This window comes from Leopardus geoffroyi, chromosome A2, assembly GCF_018350155.1.
Source record: "Leopardus geoffroyi isolate Oge1 chromosome A2, O.geoffroyi_Oge1_pat1.0, whole genome shotgun sequence".
Lineage (NCBI taxonomy): Eukaryota > Metazoa > Chordata > Mammalia > Carnivora > Felidae > Leopardus > Leopardus geoffroyi.
The window spans coordinates 145,197,791-145,222,159 of NC_059331.1; the positions used below are offsets into that span (position 1 = coordinate 145,197,791).

At 48.4% G+C, this 24,369-nt stretch overlaps 1 long non-coding RNA gene across 1 annotated transcript; it reads left to right on the forward strand.

The window, feature by feature from the left end:
* Window positions 1–316: 316 nt before the first annotated feature.
* LOC123606817 lies at window positions 317–7,752 on the forward strand. Its single transcript, XR_006716510.1, has 4 exons — window positions 317–573; window positions 706–801; window positions 2,669–2,766; window positions 7,407–7,752. It is a non-coding gene; the product is annotated as an uncharacterized LOC123606817 (long non-coding RNA).
* The last annotated feature ends 16,617 nt before the right edge of the window (window positions 7,753–24,369 follow it).

Here is a 24,369-nt window from a genome sequence, read left to right on the forward strand (position 1 = left end):
CTAACATGATGCTTCTAAGGTCTGCTCATGTGGCTGCAGGAAATCCAACTCATGCATTTTAACTCATGAATAACAATAAACTGTATAAAGAGACCACAATTCATCCATCAACCATTGGACATTGAAGTTCTTTCTTTCTTTCTTTCTTTCTTTCTTTCTTTCTCTTTCTTTCTTTCTTTCTTCCTTCTTTCTCTTTCTTTCTTTCTTTCTTCCTTCCTTTCTTTCTTTCCTTTCTTTCTCTTTTTCTTTCTTTCTTTCTTTCTCTCTCTCTCTTTCTTTCTTTCTTTCTTTCTTTCTTTATCTCTACACCCAACGTGGGGCTCGAACTTATGACCCTGAGATCAAGAGTCACCTGCTCTTCCGACTGAGCTAGACAGGCGCCCCAACTGAAGTTATTTCTAATTTTTCACTGTCCCAAGTGATTCTGCAGTGAGTATCCTTGAACTTGTTTTTCTAGAGTATGTCCCTGGAAGTGGTGCTGCTCGCCCTTGGGAGAAGGCATTCCCAGTTATAGACACGTTGCCAAATTGCTCACAAGCTTGGCTGGACCAGTTCACGCTGCCATCAACGTGGGTATGATACATCCTAACGCGTTCCTTATTCAGTGCGCTCCTGGGTTGTAGTCTTTCCTGAATGTAAAAGCAATTATAAAGATTTTCTCAAGTTCATTTCTGACTTTTCTCCCAACTTTACTTTCTCTTCAAGGCTTCGGTTCTTCAGACACAAATTCTCCTACCACTGGGGTTTTCCCGAATCTGAACCCAGTGGCCAAGAAGAGATGACTGGCATGGGCACCGTAAGGTGAAGCGGTGTGTGTGTTCGTTCGTGTGTGTGAGTCTGTGTCTGTATCTGTGTGTGTAGATTTGTACCAAAGCCAACAGGAAGACGGACTGGGCAGCGTAAGTCTTTCACAATGTCTGCTCAACGAATGCATAAAACCAGGAGAAAGGTACCCGGTATAACCTGGAATCTACTCTCATGCCCCGGGTCCCTTCCACTCTCCCTGTCTCATTTGGTATGGGTTAGGGAAAGACTTGTCCCAGGACGTCAAGCTGCCGTTCTGTCTTTCCTGCCCCCCCCCCCCCCCCCCCCGCCAACCTCCAAATACTTCCTAAGCCATGTAAACAGGGAAAGAGGTGTGCTGTGCAGGGGAGGGACAGTTCCCGCGTGCTCCATCTGGGGGAAAGGGCTGACTTTTTGGCCCTGAGCCGAAGAGCTCTCTGTCCGTGCCAAGGGCTGCCTCCTGCGTCTGGCCGTATAGGGTTGGGAGAGCTGCCAAAATCCTAGCCTGGACAGTGACGATGGACAGCCTAGATCATGGCCACTGGCCCTGACCCTCAAGCCCAGGGCCATGCAGAAATGGTCTGGGCTGCCTTCCCTCCTGGGCCCTGAAGCAGGGAGCCTTCAAAGCCCCTGAAATAAACTTGGGAAGAGGAGGATAGATTGAAGGGACCTCCACAAAATCACCTGTCTCACACTAGAGGTATTTGAAGAGGAAGGAACCCAAAGTGAGCGAAAAGTTTCAGTTCACAATTCCGAGGAAGTATGGAGGGCCTTGATCCGAGGACTATTTTTGAATGGGAGTTTTTTTGCCCCCTTAATGCTTTAAGTATGGCCAGCACGAGGTGTTTGTTGCGGGGGGGCAGTACTGTATTTATCCTCCTTCAAAAATATGAAGTCTGAAGCCCTTGGCTTTCCGGTTCCACAGAGTCTATTGGCCCTAAACAGCCTGCCCTCATGGGCAACAGGTAGCTTACTTCAGGCTGGAGGATACCTTTATGCCAAGGAGGTCCCCAGGGGAGACCTCACCTCTGAGCCCTGGTCCACCGGCCAATGAGGATGGGCGGAGGTGACGTCACTACATCCTGTTTCCCAGCCCAGCCTGAGAGGATGGCACCAGCTGAGCAAAAGAGCCAGTGTCGGTGACGGATGCCATGACCGATGTCGGTAGAGAAGTGGTGTAAGGCAGATGAGTCAGCAGCAAGTTTAAGCAACGAACAATTGCACCATGGGGTGTTTCTCAAATTCTTGTCTACTTTTAGAAAGTATGCAATACCATTCAGCTGAGCATCTTGATTCTGAAATAGCTACAGAAAATGTGAAAAATGCTGTGGGTGAAGATGTGCCCGCCCGTGCCTCTTTTCTAAAACAATAGTCAACAATTGGGCTGCGTGTCCCTCAGCAAGTCTTCCGACCTGGCTGTTCCTTCGTTTCCTCGTCTGTAACATGAAGGGAATGTATGAAAAATGTCTCTGGAGATTCCTTCCAGTCTAACATTCTGTGATTTGGTATCATGCTCACATTCTTAATCCTGGCTGGGTATACACAATGCCAAGAACACCAGCCAATTCAGTTGGTGTGGACAAAACGTCCTCTCCAATCAATTCTTTGGCACAGTGTCGATAAAACAACTAGTTAATTGACACAATTTTTCATTTCACAACTGGTTGCCCTGGCATCAGCTTGACCAGCGGGTCCTCCGCGGGGGGTGTCCTGACAGGCTGCATGTCTGGAGCAGTTATAAGGTGTGTCACAGGCAATTTGCTGTTGCTAACGAACTACCGAGGTTTTGAAATGACTGATGAGTGTTTTATCAATTAGGACAGATTCAATGTATGCCTGTGACAATCTCTATCACTCACTTGCATTCTGATATCCTACCCCATAGGGAAGGAGAAGGGTTGGACCTCTAGCTTCCAGCCGGGGATTGCCTGTGGTCCTGAGCCAATCAGAGATGCCCATGGGAGGTTTTCGTGTGTTGCACACGTGAGTATCATCCGTCACCTGCAACGTGGCATTTGAGGATGACTGATAGAAACCTCTGAGACGTAGTTAGACGGCAAGCTTTGGAGACCCAGGCCCCGGAACAATCTGATCCGGTTGGGGACGGCCGTCAGTATCCTATGATCCAGCTGCAAGCCAATGGAGAAAGAAAGCGCTGAACAGAGTGCAAAATGAGAGGCCTGCTCATTACGCCTATCTCTTGATCCAACAACTATTTCACCATAATCCGTTTCAGAGTTGGAGAAGGGGAAAGGGGTGTGTGAAATCATGTTTATTGAGCCGTAGGTGCAAAGTCCTGTGTCAGATACTCATGGCAGGTTTCAGTGCTACCCGCCGTGTACTTTCTGTTCTTGGCTGGCCGGTGGGACTTGCACTTTGCGGTTTGGAATATTCACGTAATATTCGGCCCAGTGACTTGCAAGTACAAGCAATGTGCGTCAATTCAATGCCGCCGACCTGGACTGCCAGCTTTAGACCCTCCAGAGTCTCCCCTTCCTCTACCGTAGGGGCTGGCAACAAACCAGGGGCTGTTCCATCATCAGCTGACTCCTGGGGGACTACAGAGCAGAGTCCCCAGCCAACTGTGATGCACACGAATGACACATCACATGGGAGGATAACGTAAAACTTGGTTGATATAAGCCACGAAGATTTTAGGGTTGCTTGTTACTATAGCACGACCTAATTTTATGCTGACCGACGCGACGTTTTGTATTACACGGGAACGTAGTGGGAAAATGTGAGCTTTTGAGTTTAAGAGACTTGGCTCGAATCTTAACACTCACTGACCTTGAACGAATCCATAACTTCTCTGGGTCTCAGCCTTTTCATCTATAAAATAGTAGTTTATGATTCCAATCTCGTGATGCGATCAGGTTGGGAAATGGTATTTATAAAACGCCTAGCACAGGATTTGGCACATAATAGACGTTCGATTGTAATTATTTTAATTTTCACCGATTCCTCAAAATAGGCCAATGGGTAAACAGAGACCACAGGAGTATAAGAGGAAGGCTCATTAATTATTGATGTTTCCAATGCCATGACACGTTACCGGGGATACTGGCCAGGGACCCCAAGGGTAAGCGGATGTGTGAAGTTATCTGTGCCCACCCTCCCCCAAGCTCAGAGAAGCTCTAGAAAGGAGAAGAGGCCCCAAGGATACCATGTCCAATTTAGCCTTTCTATTGCCAGAGGAAAGGAGGATTTCACTTACAGAAGCGATTCTTGATAACTTCAGCATATAGAACAAGAGTACGGCAGTGGTGTAGGCTCGAGCCGCTGTGAGTTTCACTGAAGCTTGTTATCCTATGAAGCAAAGTGCCAGCCAAGGTCTTTCCCAAAGGTCCAATGAGCTAAACTCTTCCCTCAGATCAGCTTATTAGTAGCATCATGCCCACTTCAGCCAGCTCACTCAGGACGCAGGAATAATCTGGAGAACAGAATACAGAGGAAGGGAGACGAAGAGAATACACGTGGGGTGGAGGAGGGGGGATTGAGGGGCCCTTTGCCTCCTCCTGCTCCTGACCAAGCCTGGCCTGATACAGCAGCAGGGGCAGAGCCGGGGAGAAGGGGACAAACTCTACAAATCAGAGCCTGCCTGCCTTCTCCCTTCTTTCTTCTTCTTTCCTTCCTTCCTTCCTTCCTTCCTTCCTACCTTCCTTCCTCCTTCCTTCTTCCTCCTTCCCTCCTTTCTTTTCCTTCCTTTCCCTGCCTGCTTTCCTTCCTTCCTTCCTTCTTTCCTTCCTTCCCTCCTTTCCTTTCCTTCCTTTCCCTTCCTCCTTCTTCCTTCCTCCCTCCCTTCCTCCCTTCCTCCATTCTTTCTTCCTTCCTTTTTTCTTTCCTCCCTCTTTCTTTCCTTCTTTCTCTCTTTCTTTATTGAGCTAGTTTACCAAGGTATGCATCATAGCTTTTGGCAAAGCCATCTCTTTCATTGGTAAAGCTATTCCAGGGATAGGGTAAAAGAAATCAAGTTTGTCTATGGGAAGAAAATAGCCCTCTAAAACCTTAGACAGCTATGAGAAATAAAAACAAAAATAAACATAAAATAAAAATAATACTGATAAAAACTTTGACCAGATGGGCTGTGGCTTCAGCCCCTCTGTTGAGATGATGAAGTAAAAGCTTTCGCTGAAGTCAAAAAATTACATGTAAATATTGGCTTTTATAAAGCTGCAAGAGTCTGTAAAAATCCTCGGTGGAAGCAGTGGTTTTTCACGGTTGTGGATTACAAGGAGCAGTCTCCAGCTGCCTAGTCTTGCAGAGGAGAGGACACTGGGGACTCAGCTGACTGCCCCATGCAGTGGGGCTGCTGGAGGAGGGACGCAGAGCTTTGAATCATCTATGGTTAGACTACATCGCGTCCCCTCAAAACTCCCATACAGGGGCGCCTGGGTGGCTCAGTAGGTTAGGTGTCGCCCTTCAGCTCAGGTCATGATCTCACGCTTCATGACTTTGAGTCCCACGTCAGGCTCTGTGCTGACAGCTCAGAGCCTGGAGTCTGCTTCAGATTCTGTCTCCCTCTCTCTCTGTCCCTCCCCCACTCGTGCTCTGTCTCTGTCTCTCTCTCAAATGTAAATAAACATTAAAAAATATGTTTTAAAATTCCTATATTGGAGCCCCAACCCCAGATGTGACTGTATATGGAGAGAAGGCCTTTAAGAAGGTAAAGTTAAATACGGTCATAAGGGTGGGGCCCTAATCCAATAGGACGGGTGTCCTTATGAGAAGAGACACCAGGCATGTTCACACACAGAAAAAGCCACGTGAGGACACAGTGAGAAGGCGGCCATCTGCACTTCTCACCAGACATTTACCCTGCTGGCACCTTGGTCTTAGATTCCCAGCCTCCAGAACTGTGAGAATATAAACTTCTGTTATTTAAGCCAGCCGGTCCGTGGGGATATGTTACGGCAGGTCTGGCCAACTAACACAATCTACGGAGAATCGCTTGTGTTCTGTTTTTCGTCTGCTTATCGATCAGTTTTGCAATGTAAGACACCTTTCCACAATTCTTCAGACCCTCTCAGCCCTGCCTGAGATTCTCAGTGGTGCCAGTCACCCCGCTGTGAAACCAAAGGGTAAAACCTCGCAGGCTGAGTCACGATATTGGCAGATTACCATAGCGGGGGAGGACGGAGGCTGAACACGGGAGAACGCAGCTCTCTCAGCCTCTGGCTGTAGGATCGTGGACAAACTCTCATCCCCTCTCTGCCTCAGTGTCCGTGTCTGTAAAATGGGGGCAAAAGTACCATCCTCCCTTAGAGGATCACAGTGAGGATAAAGCAAGATAATGTGCCAGTAAGCCCATAGCACCTTGCTCGGGGAGCCGTCCTTCCTGAAGCCCCGGCAGCCTGGCGGGGAGCCGGATCTGCTCGCCCTGGCAGCGGTAGGGGTCGGGGTACCTGGGAGGGTAGGATCTTTCCTCCCCGGTGACCTGCACTGGGCGGGGAGGAAGTTATCTGGCTAGAACGGCTCTCTTGCCATCAAGACCTGCCCCCAGTTGAATTCTTCTCTCTCCTGCTTGTTCCCAAACAAGATGAGAACTTCCTCCTCTGTGGAGAGCATTGCGCATCTTCATAAATAAGATAATGAAGTAAAGCTTTCACAGACAGCCTGGTTCTCAGCAAGCCCTCAATAAACGTTAACGATTCCTATCTACACACCTCCCACCAGCCGTTTTCACGCCACCCCTCAGTGCAATTGTGGTTCCAGGGCTGAGCGTAATTTGCACCCTTTAGATAGGAATGGCACTGAGGAACTTTATTAATCAACTTGGTGCGGCTTTTCTAAGAGGGAAAGCTGTGTTCACGCCCACGTCTTCTCCAAGCTTTCCCGAACACCTGGGATTAAACAGGCTGAGGCCCACCCCCTAGTGACTCCAGCCGAGGGGCAGCAAGGCCCGGCAGTGGTCCTTCCTGACCTCCTGATCTTCCTCACCACGTGGGCTGTTGGACAGCTCGGCTTTGTGGCTTTGCCGAACTCCAGCCGGCTTGCCTCAGGGCTCTCGCGTCCTTCACCAGGACTGAGAGCACTCGTGACCGCGACCGGGAGGAGATAGAAACCAGCGCAGACAGGAGGAGATCTGCAGCCGGAAATGGCTCCACTGACAGGTGGACTGAACCCAGGGCGGGTTGCCTCACTGAGTCAAACTCAACGAGCTGCGACCTCTGGGCCGTGGTGCCGTGCGTCTGACACCCTGGGTCAGGCTGAAAAATGACCGAAAGCTCTTCCAGCAGTTTTCTGCTTGCACTTCCCCGGGATCGTGCTGAGCACACGGGGATGCTCGGGTAGACGTCCCTTTTTGCTCTGTGTCACCTTCGGCTTAAAAAGTACTTTGAAAGCCATGTTCCGGGATGGCCTGCTTTGTACCCACAAAAGAGCAGGCTCTGCAGAGTCCAATGACATCAGGGGTCAGTTTACAATCTAACCTTGTCAGGGACCTGGTCGCCAAGGGACCTTTCAATGGAGATTAGAGATAACTCAGCAAATAGCTGACACTGAGGAAGGAATTCAGGTAAGGAGACTCTTCCTGCTGATTCAGAAAAAGGCGGTCACAAGTTTTGAACATTCTAGAAACATCGCACCTCACTATAATTTACTCTCTCTCCTTCTCTCTGCAGACTACAAGGAAACAGGGCTAGGACAAAGACAAAGACAAAAACAGAAGAAACCGAAGGCCTCTTCCGAGACGTTATAAGGGGGTCAAGAGAGGTCCTTAATTGAACACTGGAGATCAAGGCTGGAGAAAAGCCGCAGACCAGGACCCTTGACAAATCCGATCAGATTTGGCACACAGCTAAGAAAGTTAAAAGACTCAGAGTCCGTGAATTCTCCAGAAGCCTAAGGAGGACCAGGCTTACACTAAATAAAGGACCCCAGCACGGGTAACGAAGACACCGGTTTACGCCTAGGTGCTGGCATTTCTCTGGCTTTAACCCCAACTGCATATCTTATTTAAAAATAACATTTTTAATTCTTTGTTCTTGGCTATTTTAATAAAAAGCCTTATTTTCATTTATTGAAAGAATACCAGTGCCACTGATATCTGAAGCACACTTCAATCACTAATGCCTCGGGGGAACTAAGCCCAGCTTATCACTGATGCCTTCGGGGAACTACGCGATTCAAGCCCAGCTACCTGGTGGCAGTTTGGTCTACGCACAGAGACGAACCTCAAAAGGCCTAGACAATCTGTGTTCAAGAGAACGGTTGTTCTGTTCTGTGTTGTGAACCCACAGAGTTCTGGTAAATGCCGTAATGTTTGACCAGTACTCATTAATAAACCCCACCCTGGCAGGGAAAAGATTTTAAAGCCTGAAAATACGGATAGCCAATGTTCTAACCACGAGTGAACTGACCGTGAGGGGGAATGGGACACAGCATTTCCCTGGGGTGATGCTCCCGAGCCTTAGGAAAAATGGGAGTAAATCGTCCAGGCAATAGGGCCAGAGGGAGGCCCAGGACTTCTGGCAGATCCTCTTCCTCTGGCTCCATTTGTTTAGGTGGAAGGGACGACAGGAATGTTCCCTAAAATCCTCGCACACACAGAGCGGTGTAAGTTCTGTAGCAGAGACGGTGGGGACGTTCTGTGCAAAGTGAACTCCGACTCCTTGCAGGTTCCGAGAGCCCAAGCAAGATCCTTGGGGTCCTGAGATACCCTGGGGCAGCTCCTTGGCTCGGAGATGTAGACAAGGAAACACTGGGATCCCAACAAAGAGATAGAAAAGTACCCGGTGTCAGAAACACATCTTTCTCACCAGATATCCGTGTACTCGTCCACACTCCCAGCTCTTTTACCGTCTCTCGCGAGAGAGATGTCAGGGCAGGATGTGGGGTAGAACTCCTCCAGCAGCCTGAGTTCACTGCGCGCGAACACGAGAGGCCTGGAGGTGCGAAGGCAGAGTTCCCGCGGCGGAGCCCGGCCGGATCTATGTTTCCCCATCTACCTTATCGATCCATCCATCCTCCCATTTGACTCCTCTTTCGTTCGAAAGGGGGCTGGGACAGTTGGAAAGGTGTTTAGCCTCAGCAGTGTGCCCTCCCCTTCCCTGCACCCCCAAGGACCCCAGCCACCCTTCGCTGTGATTTTTAATTTCGTGTGTTAACCGGGCTGGGCCAAGGTGTCCGGGTAGTTGGTCACACCTTATGCAGGGAGGGGAAGGGCGTTCTGAGAGGGTGTTTTTGGATGAGGTTAACATTTGATTAAGTGGACTTGGAGTAAAACAGACTGCCCTCTATAATGTGGGTGGGCCTCGTCTAATCAGTTGAAGGCCTGAATTGCGGAAAAAACAAACAAACAAAAAAACGACCAACCATCACCAAGTAAGACAAATTTCTCCAGCAGACAGCCTTCAGTCTTTTTTTTTTTTTTTTAATTTTTTTTTTCAACGTTTATTTATTTTTGGGACAGAGAGAGACAGAGCATGAACGGGGGAGGGGCAGAGAGAGAGGGAGACACAGAATCGGAAACAGGCTCCAGGCTCTGAGCCATCAGCCCAGAGCCCGACGCGGGGCTCGAACTCACGGACCGCGAGATCGTGACCTGGCTGAAGTCGGACGCTTAACCGACTGCGCCACCCAGGTGCCCCCAGCCTTCAGTCTTGAACTGGAATGTCTGTCTTTCTGGGCCTCCAGCCTGCCAGTCCACCCCGCAGATTCTGAGCTTGTCAGCCTCCATAACCACATGAGCCGATTCCTTATTAGATTACCCTTTTGGTTGTGTTTCTCTGCAGAATCCTTACTAATACATTTGCCCACAGGAAAGTAGAGTGGGTCCCCGGGCCCAAATGTGGAGAAGGGATGGGAGTCCAGCCAGGAACATTTCAAAGGGGCCAGGAGCCCAGACCATCCGTGAGCTGCTTCCGTCCTTCATTTTCCAAAATATGATCTGTCCCTCCTCCCGCCCTGCTGACACCTGCACCTTTTAGCAACCAGTGTGTCAGTGGCTTGGGGCTTTAGGGCATAGCTCCCCAAAGCCTGTTTGCTGCAGGTCACAGCCTTCTTCTCTCTGTGGGCCCGGCCCAAAAGGAAGGACTGCTCTTGGGCTGCAGAGCAGGGACTTCGGTGGTCGGGAGACGTGGCTAGTTGTTAACCAGTCCAACCGCAGGATCAGGAATGACAGCATTCGCCTCTCCTGCACACTGGGCTGCCGGAGGATGAACAGAGAATCACAGACGTGAAGTGCTCCGTGAACGGGAAGTGTGATGCAAATATGAAGTGCTGTCACCCCAGAGTCACTCGTTTCACAAGCCCACTGTCTGCCAAGAGCTGTGCCGGGAAAGCCCAGGATGAAAGATACGATCTGTTCTCAAGGAGTTCTAGGGGCTGAGATGGACCAACAGACAAGGGAGTCTAATAGGGTGTGGGTGTGCCTGGGAGACCCGTGTCCTGGGTGAGACGGTCATGGTCCCAGAAGAGGGACTCCTTCCTCATCCCAGAGCAGTGGAGGAGGGCTTCCTGCAGGAGGTGACCTTTCTGAAGGATGGGCAGAATTTAGCCAGATGAGGAAAAAGGGGAAGGGTGTTCCGGGCAGAGGAACCTGCAGGTGCAAAGGCACGGAGGCATGAGAGCTGACCCATCTGGAGTTATGGCCCCCGGCCGTCAGCAGCCAAGTTTTGGGCCAGGAACATGAGGAACAGAGGACGAGGGTACAGCCTAGGGGATGTGGAGAGGCGGGTGGAGGCTGCTTCCTAGTCCCATGAGGACGAGGCCCTGTCAGTACACCATCCCACTGTCAAAGACCCTCCCCTCTCTGCTGACACTGGTTATGACCAAGAAAGCACCGGACTGCCTCACAGCCATGGCTTCCAAGGTAGAATCTCACGGAAACCTCCCTCAGCACCAAGGGCAAGAACACACACACACACACACACACACACACACACACACACACACGTTAACACTCAGACAGCAAAACATGTCCAGAGACGCACATGGGGGCAAAACTTTAGGATCCTGACCATAATTGCCTAACACAAAAACGGCACACCCCCCACACGTTCACAAACTAAAAATGCAAGGTCCTACTCAGAACTTGCTGACACAAAAGGAGCCCAGCCGCTGTCGCTGTCTTAGTCCCTGCCCCTCAGAACAGTCCCGCCCTCCCCACCGTACCCCCTACAGAGCCCAGAGCCACCCACTGCTCCACCAGTCAGCAGTCCCAGTTCGGACCCCACAGCCCCATTGCCCCCCCCTCGCCCCCCCCCCCCCCCCCCCCGCAGGGATGGCCCCGCCGGGTTCTTGTCACAGTGAACACTGGGAGCTGGAGAAGCATAAGCAACAGTTGATGCTGTGCTCTGCAACCCCCTCAACCCTTCAATTTTTTTTTTTTTTTCTGGAGAATACTTAGCAGTAAAGCCTAATTTATGAAGTCCCTAAAGATCTGAACTTTCCGCAGAATTGGCTGCAGTTTCTAGTGGGTTAGAGTCACACTGGAGTGGAGCAGAAGGCAGGAGCTCAGGAGCTGTGGTGGGGGGCGGGGGGGACCGGGAGGAGCCACAGTCTGGGAGCCACACACCAGGCCAGGGTCTCCCAACCATCTTCCTCCCCAGCAGGGAGCTGAGAGTCCCCAAGAGCCTGCTGGGGGCGCAGGGGGAGAGTGTGACGCGGGGCGGGGGATGAGTCCAGGAAGGCAGAGGCCCCCCACCCCCACCCTGAGATCTGTGGTTTGCGAGACCACTCATCACTGCTAACACCCTAGACAAATCCAGAAACTCCCCAAGCGCGTCCACCCTTCTCTCCCTCCCCGGGTCGCAAGATCAAGCATAGTGTTAAGACTACTTCTCAGATTTTGCTCAGGTCTGGGGCCACACCTGCCCTGGGCCCTGGGGTCGAAGATTCACATATCTTCCCCGATCAGGTACCACCTGAGGGCAAGGCCGAGATCTGCCGGGCAAGGCCGAGATCTGCCGGGCAGGTAGGAAGAAAAAATGAAAAGCCAATTCTCCCTGTTGAGAAAACAACAGAGGCTTCCCCACTGCCACTCCTCTCCTTTGTCTTAGAGCATTTACTTTCGGAAATTCATAATTGCAAGGGCTTTCTCTGTCTCTCTGAAATGTATGTAAATCTTTTCAGAAGCTAAATAAGCCTCTTGCCAGCTTTATGACCCAGGCCTGCCTTTCTCAAGGACCCTGGATCCGTTTCTTTGAAATACAATCATCCGGGAAGAAGACATCGCCCCATCTCCTAGTTTCTGTGGGAGGGTCGGACCCTAACTTGGGCTCCAAATTACAAAACCAGCTCTTGTCATAAAAAGACGAGATGTTTCCTTTCCTTGGAATAAAAGCAATTAGCAAACACAGATGGCCACCCCCAAAGCCAGGTGAATCGGGGAGGAACTCTGCGTGACAAATGGTGCTGTCACCCGATGGGTGATAGCTACTTATATAACAGGGCGATTTCTCTCCGTCTTTGCAAACTTTTAGCAGATTGCCTGTGATGGGCATCAGGCTCTGGTTTAACGCTAATTCGGTAAGAAAACTGGTTTTCTTTCCCTTCTTCCTCTGTGGAGAGGTTTGCTGAGTTCCGAGGAGATTTTGTCCCCCTCTTTCCTGAAGAGAGTTCGGGACAAGGCCCAGCCTGGGCAGAGAAGGGAGGCCAAGGAGGCAGTTTGAGCAGGGGAGGGAGGACAGGAGGATGGAGAAGCCGGAGACCCGGGGGCCCCCCAGCCCCAAGCCTGCCCTCCTCACGAGGCCCTTTGCCCTGGGTTCTCAGAGCTCTCCTTTTGTTTCCCCCAGTCACAACCCCGTTGAGCAGTTCTCTCCTGCTTTGCATACAAAGCCCAGGCACGATAGGTGCCTGGTGGAGGCTGCAGATTCCCGTGCTCTCTTTCCCCGAGCCCCCTTTGTTCGCACCGAGAGACTCCTTCATCTGGACCTCGTTCATGACCATTTTTTTTCCATCACTTTTCTACGCAAAGACTAAAGTGCACTTTGCTTTTTCTGTGAAGAAAGATTATGTCGAGTAAATTTGTCAACGAATTTGCGGGGAAGCATTTAATTGACTTGAGTAAAGACTTTTCCCGAGCATTTAATGATGTCTTTGCACACTGGATTGTTGGATGTCGAGCCTTCTCTCCTTTGTCTTTCCTGCCCACAGCTGGCTAGGAAGCCCACAGAGGGTGGCTCCCCGTCCCCTGGTCTCTGACCTGCTCCGGCTGGGGCCCCTAGGCTGCCTAAGGGCCTGGAGAGGCCATTTGGTTCAAGCCTCCGGATTCTAATTCTCAACACAGGCCAGGCCACACTTTTCTCCATCACCTTGGGAGCTTTAAAAATGGGTGTGCCTAATGCACGTGTCCCACCCCAGAATTTCTGCCTTCATTGGGTGGTGCCCAGGGCAACCGTCTGGCTTAAAAGCTCCTGAGCTGTTCTAAGGTGAGAGAGGTGAGGGCTGAGAGGCAGCGTGGCACAGGTCAGGCCGTCTCTCTTAGGCTGCTCATTAAAGCACCCGGGCAGCTCTCAAAAAATACCAATGGCTGGCACCAGGCCTAGTGATTGTGACTTTTTTAGGCTCGGTTCAGACCTGGGCACCAGGAGACACTGATAGACAGCCAGGGCGAGAGCCATCCCGGCAGGGAAAAGAACCCTGACTACTCAGACTGATCACGACTAGAATCGGGGCTCTGCTGGGCGACTTTGAGCAGGTTGATTAACCTCTCTGAGCCTCAACTTTCTCATTCTCAACATCGGAATGGTGTTACCCACCTTGAAGCTGACATCCTGGGGGCTTTCTCCATGCTCCTGGCACTGCATGGGTTAAGTATCTCAGTAACTCTCTCTCTCTTGCAAATTTACTGTCAGTAATCAACTGTACTACCAGTAAAAATTCAGTTTGTATTAGTACAAGGGGCTGCTTTTTGAGATGGGGAACAGAGGATGCCAGGGCCTGCTGTCCTTCCAGTCTTGGGAAGTGTCATGACAGTGGCTCCTTATCTGAAAAAAAAAAAAAAACAAAAACAAAAACAAAACAAAAACAAAAAAAAACCCCATTTCATGGTGCTGGCACTTCTGAATCAAATTTAAGCTCATTAAATCCTCCCCTGCAATTTACCAGGAGAAGTCTTGGCACATATTTAAATTCCTGTATGCTTGATGGTTAAGAAAGGCACTCTTTGCTATTAGAAATAATCGTATTTGTATCACAATATAAATATGAAGCAGCTTGGCTCAGGAAATGAGCCTCAAACTTAAAATCTGATGACACCGGGTCTACACCATTTGTGTGCCTTTGGCCGAGGTCCCTCACCCCCTCCAGCTTCCATTTGCTCAACTAAATTTTAATTTTATTTTATTAAAAAATTTTTAATCTAATGATTTATTTTTTATAATTTACATCTAACTTAGCTAGCCCATGGTGCAACAATGATTTCAGGAGTAGACTCCTTAAGCCTCTCACCCAGTTAGCCCATCCCCCCTCCCACAACCCCTCCAGCAACGCTCTGTTCTCTGTATTTAAGAGTCTCTTCTGTTTTGTCCCCCTCCTTGTTTTTATATTATTTTTGCTTCCCTTCCCTTATGTTCATCTGTTTTGTCTCTTAGAGTCCTCGTATGAGTGAAGTCATATGATTTTTGTTTTTCTCTGACTAATTTCACTTAGCATAATCCCCTCCAGTTCCATCCACATAGTTGCAAATGGTAAGATTTCATTCTTTTTGATTGCCGAGTAATACTCCATTGTGTATATACATATATATATACAAATACACACACACCACATCTTCTTTATCCATTCATCCATCGATGGGCATGCATTTGGGCTCTTTCTATACTTTGGCTATTGTTGATAGTGCTGCTATAAACATGGGGGTGCATGTGTCCCTTCGAAACAGCACACCTGTACCCCCTAGATAAATGCCTAGTAGTGCAATTTCTGGGTCGTAGGGTAGCTCTATTTTTAATTTTTTGAAGAACCTCCGTACTGTTTTCTAGAGTGGCTGCATCAGTTTGCATTCCCAGCTCAACTACATTTTAGATTGAGAACCTAGAAAATGGGTTTGAAACGTCCGCAGCTCCTATGAAGAGCACACGTTTCCAGGGCTCGTGCCCGATGCCAACGTGCCGACATCAGCGGGCAGAAGGGTGCAGCTGCCCAGCACTGCCGGGCATGCAGAGAACATTCTGCTCCCAAGGCCACCTTTCTGTCAGACTTTCTGAGCCTGATGTTGGTACTGTGATCGGCCAGGTGCGGAGGAGGATAAAGATAAATTAGGTGCGGATTCTGCCTGCTTACCCTCCAATACAGTGTGGTCTCGAAGTTCAAATAAGTCATGCATGTAACTCACTCTAACACAGTGGAAAAGATGTCCCGCGGCAGGTCAGGGCAGGTGCGCTAGAGGAGGTAGTGTTTTACCGCCTTGAGGAGGAGGGGAGTGAGGGTCATGGGGCAGGAAATGCTTCCTCCCAATGGCACAGATGCCAAGGAGCCCAGGATGCAAACGGAGAAGTGGAGTGAGTGAAGGGGGTATAAAGAGAATCAATGGGAAATTGATGGGAAAGGCAGGCGGTTGGGGGGGGGGAGGGGCTTGGATTACTTTAGGGTATGCCTACAGGTGAAATTGCTGGTCGAAAAGTATGCATATTTTAAGGCCTTTGGTATACATTGCTCAAGTGCCCTCCAGAAAACATGCTTTCATGTAGGCTTTGCTGGCCGTTAAGGTGCCAACAGCCTTGACCTTGACCTGAAAATGCAGGACAAGGAAGTGCAGAGGCTGTGAGTTGGGGTAGAGTTTGTCATGTCAGTTCAACAAATATTTACCAGTCCCTGGGCTGGGGGTGGGCGAGCAGCGGGGAACAGACACAACCCTGCCCTTGGGGAGCTCAGTCTGGTGGGATAGACAGACCACAGTCCAGAGGCGTGGGCACATCTGGGCCTCCCTTGAAAGCTACAGGCAGGTTTTGGAGCTGGGAAGTCTGTCCTTTCTGAGTCCTTCCTCTTTGAGGAACTGCACTCACCTCCGCCGGGCTCCTGGGTTCCATCAATTCTGGGCAGGTTACCCGGCTCTCCAAGGGGCAGCTAAATTTTTTAGTTGCACATCAGCTGACACCACTTTCTGCTACATTCCTTGTCCTGGCCACTTTCCTTCAGCTTTGGGGGAGTTTGTAAGGTGCTTGGTGGCATCTCCCCAGCTCCCCGCAAGTGGTATGTATGGCTGGGTCTTCTCAGGACCATGGAGTGTCATCAGGGGAGCCCTTGCAGTAGGCTTCCAAGGCCTTAAAATACGCGTACCTGTTAACCCAGCCCGTGGAAATGATCCTAAGGAAGTAAGCATGAGTATGTGAAAGATTTACGTATAAAATTATGCATGGGAGCATTGCTTATGAGATGAAAAAAAAAATCATTGAAAAGGATCTAAATTTTCAACGAGAAGAGATAGGTTAAACAATTTATGGCATAGTTGAACAATAGCACTATAAATTACATCATGGAAGAATATTTAACGACATGAAAAGAACGTTGAAGACAATTGAATAAATCACATTGGACAACAGTATCCACTGGATGATCCTATTTGTGATAGAAAAAAGTACATATACACGTAGAGCGAGGCACACGGAAGAGAGAAGAGTTGTGCGTAAAAAATATAAAACATTAGTTGATTTCAGGGTAATGGAATTATAAGAAATGTAAAGCATCTTCTCCGGATGTGTCCTACAAGAAATGTTTATGACTTGTATAACCAGAGCAAAAGATACTCTATTTTTTTTTTTTTTTTCAACGTTTATTCATTTTTGGGACAGAGAGAGACAGAGCATGGACGGGGGAGGGGCAGAGAGAGAGGGAGACACAGAATCGGAAACAGGCTCCAGGCTCTGAGCCATCAGCCCAGAGCCCGACGCGGGGCTCGAACTCACGGACCGCGAGATGATGACCTGGCTGAAGTCGGACGCTTAACCGACTGCGCCACCCAGGCACCCCGATACTCTATTTTTTAAAGTGACATCTCCCTGGACACAGGACAAGACACGCCCAGGCAGGTGCCAGGTGCTGGGGAACCACATTTCTGGGAGCAGGCCCGGCCCAGGAGGGTCCTCCAGAGCTCCTAACCCTGCACGGCGCCACGCAGCAACCCTACTCACTCAATGTACTGCAGAAACGCGCTCGGCAGCCTTGCTCAGCCCTGGGCACACAGACCTTCCCACTCCTCAGCCTCACCACAGGTCATGACGGAACAAAGCAGGACTCGGACCGGCCAGTTGCATAAAAGCAGAATGGACGGATTTTCTGGTCACACTGTGTTCCATCCAGCCCAGCAGGCACATTTGAATTCCTTCCCTCCCTGACTGCTCAGCCCATAGAAACCTGGTGCCTTCCGCAGGAAGCCCTCCAGACTTGACCCCACCACGCAGTGTGCTGTGAATGCCCCTGCTCGAATTAATAGTTAACATTTGTAGAGTGGTTACTGAGTACTTTTACCTGAATTAACCCAAGCTGTCCTCACAACAACCCTATTAGGTAGGAGGACAGCACTCTCATTACAAATGAGGAAACCGGCAGAGAGGGGGTAAGTAACTTCCCCGAAAGCACCTGCTAATAAATGGCAGAGTCAGGATTCAAACCCAGGCAGTGTGGCCCGAGGGTCAGCCCTCAGAAACACCGTGCCACACGGGCACTCCGGCACACAATTGATGTCAAGTCATGTTTCCGTGGTGATTTTGAATTGTTCCCAGATTTTTCCTGGGAGACTGAATTCTTTAAGGGTCCCGGAGGAGGTGCTGCACACACCCAGCACAATCACTACTCTAACTGCAGGAGAAGTGGGTGTATCCCACTGAGCTGGCCTCTAGCTGCTGGAGCGTGTCTACAGGTGATTCTGCAAGCATCCTGGTAAAACACCTCTTTCAGGGACAGACGTCATGCTGGAGACTGGAAGCCTCAGGATGCGTCAGTTCTCGGCTTTCTTCTTGCCGTTTCTCTGCAGCACCTTCCCAAATGCCTGTTCAGTCCCCAGGTTCCTGGGGAGGGTCCAGATCTACACAGGATCATGGCCCGAGTCCTCCCACTCCGACCGCGAGGAGAGATTCGGTGAGAAAAAAAGAGCACGCAGCCCAGAGTGTGAGCCTGTTGGAGTCGACCTCTTGGCTGTCATTTCTTTCTTCAGAGTCTCCAGGCTGGATTCCAAGCCAGGATGGAAGAGGCTGTTACGACGCCTGGGCAAATCAGCACAACCATATTAACCGGGGTTATCTCAGCGTGGGGGGATTAGGGACGGCTTTTTTTTTTTTCATGGCTTTGCTTCTTTGCATTTTCTAATTTTCTGCAATGAACATGATTATTTGGGCAATTAAATAATTAAAGGCAGGAGGAGGGGAAAACCGAACGATTCTTGCTCTGTTCTTCACAGGGCTCTTTCCCCAACCTTCTGTAGACAGCCAAGCTCCAGGGCACCCTCTGCTTTGTGGGGCTTCCTCAGAGCTCCCTCTGACCTTTACCCCAGCAAATCTCCCCGCTTCTTTCACACCCCCCACTGCATACTGCTGTCCTCAGACCTTGCAGATTACACGGCGTTTCACAGGCCTGAGCCTGCTGGTCCGCACCAACCTGATGTCATGAGAGGTCATCCTTCCTGTCTTTGAAGACGACGCCTGGAACCACATCTCCAGCCTCGGCGTCTCGCATGGACTTCAGCCCCGGTTCGGTGCTGGGTGTCCGCAACTGGCCATTCCAAAGAGCCACGGTCACGAGCATGGAGGCCCCAGCCTACCCTCTCCCCGTCACACCCAGGTGCCTCCCATTTCCCTGGTCTCTGACAGCAGCACCGTCACTGAGCCGTAGGCAACAGAGTTTATGGAACCATGACTGCTTTTCCCTCCTAGGGCTGGTCATTCAGCCAACAGGGAGGGCTGGTGTTCTTGTCTTCAAAACATCTCTCGGGTCTTCCCTTCCTGTCTCCCCACGCCCCCTCACTCATGCTCCAGGACCATTGTAGAGGCCAACCTTACCATCTCTTCATCTCTGGGGTCTAGCACAGGACCCAGAACATGTATGCTCTCCATGTATGCTTCCTGGTTGAATGACCGAACGAACAAATGGGCAAAAAATAATCTTTGCTAATTTTCCTCCATGGTTTCAGCTTTTTCCTTGCAATCCTTCCTATAGTTTTCTGCCGGCTGAATCTCCCAGAATGGTTCCTTGACCACGTGAATCCTCTATGGTGCCTTTAATGGTTCCTACTCTTTGTCAAGGCCCTTTAAAATCCAGCCCCTCTTTACCTTCCTTTGTAAAGAATTTGATCTCTCTCTCCCTAAGTCTCTCCTCCACTGACATGACCCTTCAGATGGAATCCCATGGAAACCAGCAGAGCTCATGGTGGGTTGTCTGCCCACCTGGGGCACTGTGGAATTATCTGGCACCCTGACCCTGCTCTGCTCCACCCCAACCTGTGACAGGTGTGTTTTCAGGAAGTCACTGTTGTTCAGTCGAGGTTTCTCTCATGGATATTTACCGAGGGCCCCCTATGAGCCAGGCCCTGCTAAAAACTAGGGATACAAACATTTGCCCAAAGCTTTATTTACCAGTTTATAGAGCCCTTACTATATATCAGGTCCTGATCTGGACCCTCTTGGAGCTTACATTATCATGATGCAGGTAAAAATACAGACAAATTAGTAACTAACTGATCGATTGATTGACTGATTATACTTTTTGATTGGTTCTATGTAGAAATAAACAAGGTCCTCTAACATAATAACAGAGAGAACATCAGTCATCAGCAGAAATAACTTAGACCATTCGTGCATCTGACAGGCATTTATGGAGCCCTTACTATGTTATCCGGTTCTGGGTCAGGGGCGGGGAACGGTGAGGTGCCTACGAGAAGGTCTTTGCCCTTGGGGAGCTCATGGGTAAGGGGCCACATACATACCAGTCCATCCCCCCATATATACATATTTAATATTCATTTTATTTAATAGACCTATTATTTGACTGAAGTATCCAGTTGCTTTTTTTTAAGTTTACTTATTTATCTTTGAGAGAGAGACGGAGACAGTGAGCAGGAGAGGGGCAGAGAGAGAAGGAGAAAGAGAATTCCAAGCAGGCTCTGCACTATCAGCCTGGAGCCTGACATGGGACTCAAACTCACAAAATCTGAGATCATGACCTGAGCCAAAACCAAGAGCTGGATGCTTAACCAACCGAGCCACTCAGGCGCCCCTCCAGTTTGCTTTTTTAGTCCAATTTATAGGCCGGTGTAAACTCCTCCTCAATGTAGATTGAAAGGCATATCTCATACAAGAGAAGCTCCTTGGGATTACCTAAAACCAGAGCGGAGATTAAATCTCTGTCTGCCTATCTTCTCCCTCAACAAAGCACAGGGCTCTGTGAGGCCACCCTCCGACCCCAGTGCACCCTTGTGATCCTGAAGCTCATGGCTGACATCCGTGCAAAACCACAGGGGCCACCTTGACTGACAACTGTGGCATCTAATGATGCCAGTTGCTGGGCAAGTCCTCTGACCATTCCGAATCTCAGGCTCCCACCTGTAACGTGGGAGTAGGACCTGCCCTACCTCTCTATGTGAGTTACTGCCAAGATCAGATGAGATTATGAAAGCGCTTCGAAAAAGAAAAAGCAGTATTGAAATCCAAAGGGCTAGATTACCTTTTTGTTTATTGTGAAGGTTGTCAAGGCTCAAACAAAAAGGACTTTTAAGTTTTGCTACTTAATAATAAGTCAGGTCTATCAGAAGTTTGATAACACACCATAGTTGAATACAGCACGCACTATTTGCTGTGTACCCAAGAGCCATTTCTACTCTCCTTCCAAGGTCGTTGAACCCTAACTCTTTCAGGTAAGGACAGAGCTTTGCTTCAACTACCTTGATCTGCCCCAGCCCCAGGGGGAGACTTAGGATTGGTGGAAATCAGTCATGGCAATCACATCCCACTTTGCCAGCGATTGGTCTAGGGGTGGGCATAAGTCCCAGTTCTAGCCAATGAGAAATAAGGGAAAATGTGACTTCCCTTCCCCAGCTTGAAACAGAATTTCAAGACAAGAAAACCTTTTGCCTCTGTCTTACTGGGCACTCATGTGAGGACATGATGGCTGAAGGGGTAGGATCTATCTTGCAACTGTGAAGCAATAAGCACAAGCACACAATGGAAGAATAGAAGTCTGAAGGAGCAGGGTTCTTTTCTTCTCCTCCTCCTCCTCCTCCTCCTCCTCCTCCCTCTCCCTCTCCTCCTCCCCTTCCCCTTCTCCCCTTCTTCCTCCTCCTCTTCCCCCTCTTCAGCTCCCCCTCCTCCCTCTTCTCCTTCTCCTTCTTCTCCTCCTTCTCCTCCCTCTCCCTCACCTCCCCCTCCCCCTCCCTTTCCCCTTCTTTTCCTCCTCTTCCCCCTCTTCAGCTCCCCTTCCTCCTTCCCCTCTCCTTCTTCTCCTTCTCCTTCTCCTTCTCCTTTTTCTTCTTCTAAGTTTTACCTCTGAAGTTTATTTATTGTAAGGTCAAACAGACAAAGCACAGTCAGATGAGGAAATGGAACATTTATGTGTGATTATCTTAGGTGGAAAAATTGTATCTGAACTAACAAAATCTATTCATACATACATCGATGTGCCTTTGATCCAGGCATGTTTAGAAGAAGCAAAATCCTTGATGAGACCACTGAGTTACTGCACCTGCCTTCCTTCAGGCTTCTAGTTATAAGAGATAACTAAATGCTGTTGCTGCTTAAGTCACTGTTACTTGCAGCCATTTGCATATGTAAATTGGCACAATCTCTAAGGAATGTAACTTGGCAATGTATTTCTACTTGAATGTGCATACCCTCTGACTCAACAGTTCTCCCACAGAATTATCAGAATTTTTGGGGCGCCTGGGTGGCGCAGTCGGTTAAGCGTCCGACTTCAGCCAGGTCACGATCTCACGGTCCATGAGTTCGAGCCCCGCGTCAGGCTCTGGGCTGATGGCTCAGAGCCTGGAGCCGGTTTCCGATTCTGTGTCTCCCTCTCTCTCTGCCCCTCCCCCGTTCATGCTCTCTCTCTCTCTGTCCCAAAAATAAATAAACGTTGAAAAAAAAAAAATTTTAAAAAAGAATTATCAGAATTTCTCCCACAGATATACTCACACATAAGTAAGCATATTTAAATAACGATTTATTCATAAGGATATTTAAATATAATTATATTAAATAGTAATTAATCCAATGAAATATATTGATTCAAACATCATGTATGCAACAATATGGTTAGATTGATGACAGTGCATCCATAAAATGAAATATATGACTTAAATGCATACTGGTAAGAGGTGATATTCTGGATATAGTAAGTGGAAGAAGTGAGATTAATAATGGTTGAAGCTGGATGATGGGGATTTGTTAGGTCATGTTTTCTTATAAATGTAGTTTGAAGGGGCACCTGGGTGGTGCAGTCAGTTAAGCATCCAACTCTTGATTTCAGCTCAGGTCATGATCTCATGCATGGTTCATGAGAGAGAGCCCTGCATCAGGCTCTGCAATGACAGTGTGGAGGCTGCTTGGGGATTTTCTGTCTCCCTCTCTCTCTGCCCCTACCCTGCTTTCTCTCTCCCTCAAAATAAATAGATAAACTAAAAATAATAATAATAATAATAATAATAATTTGAAAAATGTAGTATGGAGATTTGAAATTTGCCAAAATAAAAAAAAATTTCAGGGGCACCTGGGTGGCTCAGTCAGTTAAGCGTCCGACTCTTTTTTTTTTTTTTTTAAATTTTTTTTTTTCTCAACGTTTTTATTTATTTTTGGGACAGAGAGAGACAGAGCATGAACGGGGGAGGGGCAGAGAGAGAGGGAGACACAGAATCGGAAACAGGCTCCAGGCTCTGAGCCATCAGCCCAGAGCCCGACGCGGGGCTCGAACCCACGGACCGCGAGATCGTGACCTGGCTGAAGTCGGACGCTTAACCGACTGCGCCACCCAGGCGCCCCTAAGCGTCCGACTCTTGATCTCAGCTCAGATCTTGATCTCAGAATTGTGAGTTCAAGCCCCGTGTTGGGCTCGGCACTGGGCGGGAAGCCTACTTAAGAATTTTCTTTTGTTGTTATCAAGTCAAGAGGCAGCAGAGTAGTAGTGTGTTTACCACTATTGGTGTGGGTTTTTTTTTTTTTTTTTTTTAGAGCGAATAGATATAGGAAGGATATAACATGAATATACATGGAAGGACACACCAGAAATTGGTAACAACAACTGTTTCCAGGGAAAGAAAAAGGCCTGGGAAGAGACTGAATTTTGATTTCTCTTTGCCCCATTTTGCGTTAAAAAAAAAAAAAATCTTATATATTTCATTAAAAATAAAATAATATCAAGATTTATTAATGAGCCAGATGTGAAAATAGGTAGGTGATGGATAAACAGAGAGGCAGTCTGCAACCTTGCAATGTGGTTGCAAGAGCTGCTTGATGTTCCCATGGTAGCTTTGTTCAAATCCACCCCGTCATGCTGAGGCAAGAACCCTAGGCTGCTAAGGGCCCTGCAAATAAGTTAAGTCCTTACTTACAGCCAAGTTAGAAAGATGTTGGGCACAAAGAAAACTTGATGGCAATGACTGCAATAGCCGATACATGAAAACAACACAAAGCACCATTTTTTCAAGAGGTAAAATATTTCTCTTTGTTTTTTTTTTTTTAATGTTTATTTAATTTTGAAAGAGAGAGACAGTGTGAGTGGGGAAGGGGCAGAGAGAAAGGAGGCACAGAATCCAAAGCAGGCTCCAGGCTTTGAGTCATCAGCACAGACCCTGATGCAGGGCTCAAACCCACGAATTGTGAGATCATGACCTGAGCCGAAGTCAGATACCTAACCGACTGAGCTACCTAGACACCCGAAAATATCTCTCTTTAAAATGTAATTCCATTGCAGACACTTTTTAAATGCAGAAAAGCCCCAAAAAGAAATTAAAAATCATTTCTAATCCCACTCTCAGTAGTGATACCATATATTTTGGTGTGAGTGTATGATCAGAAAACACTATTTTGTAAGTGAATTCATTTTTTAATTAATAACAATTTTTTTCGGTAAACTCTGCCCCAATGTGGGGCTCAAATTCACGACCCCAGGATCAAGAGTTGTATGCTCTACCACTGAGCCAGCCAGGAGCCCAGTAATAGGATTCTTCCTAGTTCACAAAATAGAATAATTTTTCCTGCATCATTAAATATATTTGGCAACATATTTTTTCATGTGTGCATATTGCTTTTATGTGGCTTTTCAATAATCTTATCAATTTCTTACGTTGGACATTTAGTTGGCTTCTGACCTTTTCAGCGGCAGTACAATGACAACTCACAGGCAATGCTAACAATTTCTGACTTCCACAAATATTAGCTCAATTTCCTGTCTTCCTTCAATAAATACTTATTAAATAAGTGCAAAACAACCAGGCTCAAACGAAGTAACTATGAAGGACATTTTTGAGATATTTGGGGGACTTTGACTGTAGACTTGCTCTTTCACGAGGCTAAGGAATTGCTATTGTGTGATAATGGTCTTGTGGTTATGTGGAAATGCTTATTTTTTATTTTTTTATTTTATTTTATTTTTTTTTCTTATTTTTTAGAGTTACATACTGAAGTATTTAAGGATGAAATGACACAATGTTTGGGGGCACCT